At 36.1% G+C, this 6,631-nt stretch overlaps 1 long non-coding RNA gene across 1 annotated transcript; it reads right to left on the bottom strand.

Moving 5' to 3' along the window:
* Positions 1 to 96: 96 nt before the first annotated feature.
* Positions 97 to 1,198, bottom strand: LOC108377156 (uncharacterized). The gene is made up of 3 exons (XR_001849300.1): positions 1,178 to 1,198; positions 1,016 to 1,117; positions 97 to 956 (listed from the first exon to the last, which is right to left on the bottom strand). It is a non-coding gene; the product is annotated as an uncharacterized LOC108377156 (long non-coding RNA).
* Positions 1,199 to 6,631: the final 5,433 nt, after the last annotated feature.

The following is a 6,631-nucleotide window of genomic DNA, read 5'->3' as shown; positions in this document are numbered from 1 at the left end:
ATTAATATGAACGTTATTTAAGCTGCCTTTACACGGTCGATTTTTGTCGTTTAACCAAAATCTACCCGTGTAAATTGCAATTCAACCGTAAAATGATGAAGATGTGCCAAATTATATTGTCGACTTAAATACAAAACAACAATTTCTTTAAGTCATCTTGTGCAGCAATTTGTTGACCTTATCCTCACGGCTACTGAAATCACCAACCTCAACGTAGTGATTAGACTTCTTCCGCCAGCCTCGGGTTGATGTGTTGAGCTTGAATAGCAACAGGAAGCTGGGGGCTTTCTTGAAGTGAAGTGAATCAACGCACTGAATTTCGTGCGCTTCGCGAAATTTGCGTTCGATCACAAAGCAGAGATTGGGACACGCTTGACCATTCCACGTTTGTACATCAATTCACAAACTGATTTAAGATTTGGATAACCCCATATAGGGGGTTCGGCATACGTAGCATATTAATGGTTGCCTTGCTCAATTTGATGAACACACCGTTTTAATGTGGCGAAGACAGAACTGTAAAACTACGCACTTTTTGTGCAACTTTGTTGATACCGCGGATGCGGATCACAAAAGCCAATTTGGATTTTTCAGGCCCGTCGAATTGGCCGCATTTCTTTGCCACACAGCGCTACTCCATCTCACGGCGTCCATCACCGAGTTTTCTTGTTTGATATTTCTCAGCATGCACCAATTTACGGAGTGCAATCACAGCAGAGCGCTTTAGTTTACGTTTGATCAGGGTAGCAATTTGCTGACCTGCTCTTGCTGAACTGCAGCTTCGACTCGATGACAGGAGGCAGCTTCCTGGAAGGTTGCCTGTCCTTTGCTTGCGGTTTCTTACCGCCCGTGATGGTAGTCCTCTTAACTTGTTACTTAGCACGTTGAAAAGGCGAAAAAAAGTTCGCCAAATGTTTGGAGCACATCGTAAATGAGCCACTCGATTTATAACATTTCTATAAACAATTTTATTAAATACTTTTTATACATAGATATGCTGCAACCATGCACTTACTTTCCCAAATTCCATCCTGCTTATCGGCATAATTTTCCAAATATGCCTGCTACTTCATTACTAATTACTCAATTTTCGCCTTCTTTGTTGGCTCGACATATCCTAAAAAGACATAAATTTACATTAAACAATAGGAATCGCAAAAATTAGCAAATAAAATACTCGCTTTGTTTTGATTTGTTGTCAAATTTCTGAGAAATGTGAATTCACCACGATGAGATACAGAAAGAACAAGGACCAGGGATGTAATTTTAAGTAAACTATTATTCAGGGGCAAGGCGCAGAGCGTTCGGGGCAGCAATATTAATTTGTATCAAATATAACATTAAACGGTGGTTCTAATACATTTTTTGATATTATTAACCAGAGTACATACATTATATGGTATTTCTTTCAAAAATTAATGTACTATATGAACTTTATTTCTTAAGTTTCTTTCATGAGTGCTGAAAAGCAACCATGCGTGTAAGAAATTGTGTGCTACCTAAAATTTCATCTCTGGAAACTTTATCCCCATAAAGGACTTCACCACAGTTTTTTTACTGGATATACTGAGACCTAACTTTTTGCTTTGCAGACCAACTGAACTGAAATATCGGTGCTGCCACACATAAAAAAAAATGCAAACAAAATAACATTGAAGACGGGAAACAATAAAAACGCACATAATGCTTGAAATACAATACCGGCGAACGGCAAACTTCGCCGACTTGGGCGATGCTGTCGTTCACCGTTCGCTCAGCTATTTCGCCTACTTAAACAGAATTAGAGCGGTAGCGAAAACAGCTGATCCCATTTGGTTCGCATTTCGCTTTGGCTGTGTTCAATTTCATATGCTTGCGGGTGTTCTAATTTTAAAAGCGCGAATTTCGCTGTGGTGAGTTCGCCGTTCGCCGGCATTGTATTTCAGCTATAATACGGTTTTTCTTTCATTATATATCGATTAACGATAATGATTAAAAAAAAAAGCGCCGCAATCTAAAATCGCGCAATTATTTATTAAAAATTTTAATGATTTATCAAAGTATAAATTTTTTTGAAAAAAGCGGTGCAGGCGAAAATTTGTAATAATAAATCGCGCGATGTTATCCCCCTACTGTGGAATCTCGTGCTAAACGAATTCCTGCTCCGTACAGCGAAAGCCCCTAAGGTCGTTGCTTATGCGGATGACTTAGGCCCCTATTATGAGTTGCATTCGATTTTCGATCTTCGCTGGCTATCGAAGATCGAAAGTGAAATTCGTATTATGAGCTATGCAAGCGTGTCGAAATTTTCGTTGAGTATCGAATTTTCTGTCGAACAGAAGAGCGAAGAGTTAGAAAATTGTGAAAAATTTATGATTTTGCATTTGTTTTCTTACTTTTTGGCGGCTAGACACAAATTCTAAACAATTTTTATTAATTTCATGCAATTCCAACGTCGTGAATACAAAACGCAAGCTCGAATGTCTGGTTTTACTTATGAAAGGAAATGCCAATACGCTGTTGGCACGATCTCTGAGAACAAAATCATAGATCTGGTTATAGTTTTAATATATTTTAAATAGATTTGGATCGCAAAATTTCTTAAATATATAGTGTCAAAATATATTCGAAAGACTGCACTTAAACTCTCTTAAACGTTATCTGCTCTTGGCCAGTTTTCTAAGCTTCATCCTCTGACGAATCGTTCAACCAGAACTCCGTTGTACTAATTAAAATTTTTTTTCCACGTTTTCATAAACTCGATTTCTTTTTATTTCTTTTTAATTTGCACAAATTTACATATGTACATATGTATAAGCACACTATTTAGTTTGCTAGATTTGTAAACAATGCTTCTCGGCGGTGAAAAATATACTATTGTGAACAACCTAAACGAGCGAAATTCACAATAGCGCTATTCTTCATCGAATGAGCGCCATATTACCAAATGAAAATTCGTTCGATCAGCACTTTCGATCACAGTCGAAGATCGAATGCAACTCATAATAGGGGCCTTAGTCCTTCTGGTCGTGGGAAAAATCCTATCCACGGTCAGCGAGATTCTACAATCTGCAATTAACCATCTGGCAGGGTGGGCAGAAAGAAACGGTCAAGGGGTCAATCCCACTAAAACCGAACTTGTTCTCTTCACCAAGCGACACCAAATCCCATCTACTCAACTTGCAAAAGGTGCAACGACAAGCATGCTTATGCACAACGGGGGCTATTTATTCAACGCCCCAGGCATCGCTAGAGACCCTGCTGGCAAGGTTGGTTGGTTGATTGACTTAGCTCAAACTTAGCATGTGAAATAGTGGAAATAAGCAACAAGAATTAACAATGCGAACTTAGCACGGTGCGTAGGCAACTGGCTGAGTCAGTGGGATCGTCGGTTCGAATCCTACTGAAAGAAGTCTGATGAGGAAATGTGGTGATTTCCGAAATAGCTATCACTTCTACCATTTTTTCAAATTATTGTTGCTTTTCCGCAATAAATTTTCATTAAAAAAACGGCCTCGAGCTCAATAAAAATTGTTGAATATAATTGTTATAAGGCCATAAAATAACAAAAACAAATAACTTAAGGACGAGCACACCTAAAAAAAGTTAAACATTCTAATAATATTAATAATATTAAATATTAACAAAAACCAACAAAACCAACAACCACATGATCAAGTGAATTGCAGCGGAATAGCTGCGCTTGATTGTTGTTAGCTTAGCATGTGAAATAGTGGAAATAAGCAACAAGAATTCAAGCTCGGAACACTTTGACGACAGCGAGCGACAAGCAGCATCTGTCAAATTTTAAATGCACACGTTCTTACGGACACAATTATTTTGACGACAGCACGACATCTTGGCTGCAGGACTGCAATTGTCGACGTCGCCAAATTAAATCTATTTCTAATTTTGCCGGCGACAATGAGTAGATGTAGTGCTGCAAAATTAAATTGTCGCAAAATTAATCACATATTCTTGATTGTTCATGTTTTTCTTATTTACTTAAATAAAAATACACAATTTGTGAAATAAATATACCAAAATGTCAAACTTTAAAATCAGCTGTTTGCTATGTCGCTGAGGTCTTCAAAATGTTTAAGAAGCTGGCTTCAAGGCGACATTTGTCGACAAAATGATGTCGCTGTCGTTACGTCGTGAAGTTGCTGTCGTCAAAGTGTTCCGAGCTTAACAAGGCGAACTTAGCACAGTGCGTAGGCATCTGGCTGAGTCAGTGGGATCGTCGGCTCGAATCCTACTGAAAGAAGTCTACCTAGGACTGGGAACTTCATCCGGATTTTTCTACTATCCGGATAAACCGAATATTCGAATATCCGGATACCTAAATGAAAAATCCGGTTACTCTGGAAGCTAAGATAATGGCAGCGTTTCATCATACATTGCGGATAATCCCATTTCACAGCCGGAATAAACAGAATGCGTTTGAAATATACGTTAACATATCATCAGGAACGTTCTAAAGAATAAGTAAACAAAAAAGATTATTCCAAACGTTCAGAATGAATAAAGAAATACAGCCAATATTCGGCTATCCGAATATCCGGATTTTTCGTTATCAAAACGATATTTTCATTTCCCAATACCTGGCGCTCATAAATGTGTGGTAACAAGTTTTCTATTTCTACGCACAAAATTGTTTGTATAAATTTTAAAATTTCCAAAATTCTACTTTATAATTTCAAAGGCTTCTACAAACGAATTAAAAAGTTCAACAAACAAATATATGCGTATAGAAAACTTGCTACTTCATATGCATGAGCGCCTGGTATTGGGAAATTAAAGTATCGTTTCGTAAAAAGGAAAAATAAAATAAAATTGACCGCGAGAGTTTTTTCATGGCTTTAAAATATCATGGACGGAATAATGAAAGCTGTTACGATACTTTTGGTCGTGGTGAATGCTTTACCAAATTGTAGCATTTCTAAAATTGATGACAAGAGCTAATTCACTCTATCGTGTGCATAATTGAATTCACGAATATTATTAATCAGTTTGTTGATTTTTTTGGATATCTGAAAATACGAATATTAACCGGATCTTCGTAAATCCGGATATCCGAATACTTGCACAAGCGAATATTAACCGGATATCCATACTATCCGGATTTTATTCGTGTCAACGGATAATGCGCATGGATATCCGGATATTCGAATGTGCGGATAGTCCCAGCCCTACTTCTACCATTTTTTCAAATTATTATTGCTTTTCCACAATAACTTTCATTAAAAAAACGGTCTCGAGCTCAAAAATTGTTGAATATAATTGTTATAAGGCCATAAAATAACNTTTTTTCAAATTATTATTGCTTTTCCACAATAACTTTCATTAAAAAAACGGCCTCGAGCTCAAAAATTGTTGAATATAATTGTTATAAGGCCATAAAATAACAAAAACAGTTTTTTTATAAAAACTAACCAGGGATAATTTCTATTAAAAAAAATGGAAGGATTATAAAGGTACATTATTTAGCTTAGTTTAGGAATTNAGATAATTTCTATTAAAAAAAATGGAAGGATTGTAAAGGTACATTATTTAGCTTAGTTTAGGAATTTTTAAAGAAAAGAAAAACTCCCGTGATTCCCAGACTTTCGCATATACATATGTATATGTGCCTTAAAACCACTTCTTTTTTTGTCGCGTACGTTATCACCTTGTTTTGAACGGATATTTGCCACACCAAAGTTTCGAGGCTGCTTATCTCTTTCTCAAACATAGTACGATAAAATACATGTTAGTGCATCGATTTAGTTGTCACTTTTTTACTATTATTAAAAATAATGCGGATTATATTACACTACGATATGAATCCTTACCTTATTTTCAAGACTGAATTTAATTGTTTTGAAATATTTGTTATCCTCCATCTAAGTTAATTATTTGTAATCTCTTCANCATGAAATATATGTTAGTGCATCGATTTAGTTGTCACTTTTTTACTAATATTAAAAATAATGCGGATTATATTACACTACGATATGAATCCTTACCTTATTTTCAAGACTGAATTTAATTGTTTTGAAATATTTGTTATCCTCCATCTAAGTTAATTATTTGTAATCTCTTCAATAACACCAATGCTTTCCCATAGAGACAAACCTTTGGTTTTAAATTTTCGTATCTAAGCAGAACTGGAATTGAAGTTAAGAGTTAAAAACAAAAAAACAAAATCGGTTTTTATGTTATTACTAGCAGTCCTTGCGAACTTCGTCCCGCCCAAAATTCACTTTTTATTTAAACATTTGGGCTAACGTTTTTACCAACAATCACGCTCACATTTGGTTTTGTGGTCGTCGGAAGGCATATCCTCCATTGCCGTCTTAAATAACCTAATGAAAGCGTTATGTCCGTGTAGAAGTGGCGACAATTATGTGGTCCGATGGTGAATCGTCCTTGTATCTGTATAGTACAATTTGTGGCCATTTCAAAATGGGGGAGAATCATTAGTCCACAGAAATCCAATATACATACTTATTTCAGACGAAATACCTTAGAAGTGTTACAATTTTATTTGTAGGCACTTATCAATAATTGTTTTTATTCTGTTTAGTCGCCGTAAATCAAGGACCGCAATCGTTCTGGTGATTGATTTAACGGTGGTAATTTAACTTTGATCCTTGGTGTCTCCGATTGA

Source organism: Rhagoletis zephyria, unplaced genomic scaffold (genome assembly GCF_001687245.7).
Source record: "Rhagoletis zephyria isolate East Lansing unplaced genomic scaffold, Rhagoletis_zephyria_1.1 Rzeph_scaffold_11600, whole genome shotgun sequence".
Classification (NCBI taxonomy): Eukaryota; Metazoa; Arthropoda; class Insecta; order Diptera; family Tephritidae; genus Rhagoletis; species Rhagoletis zephyria.
Note: the sequence above shows the minus strand (reverse complement) of the source record. Positions and strands in the feature narration are given on the sequence as shown.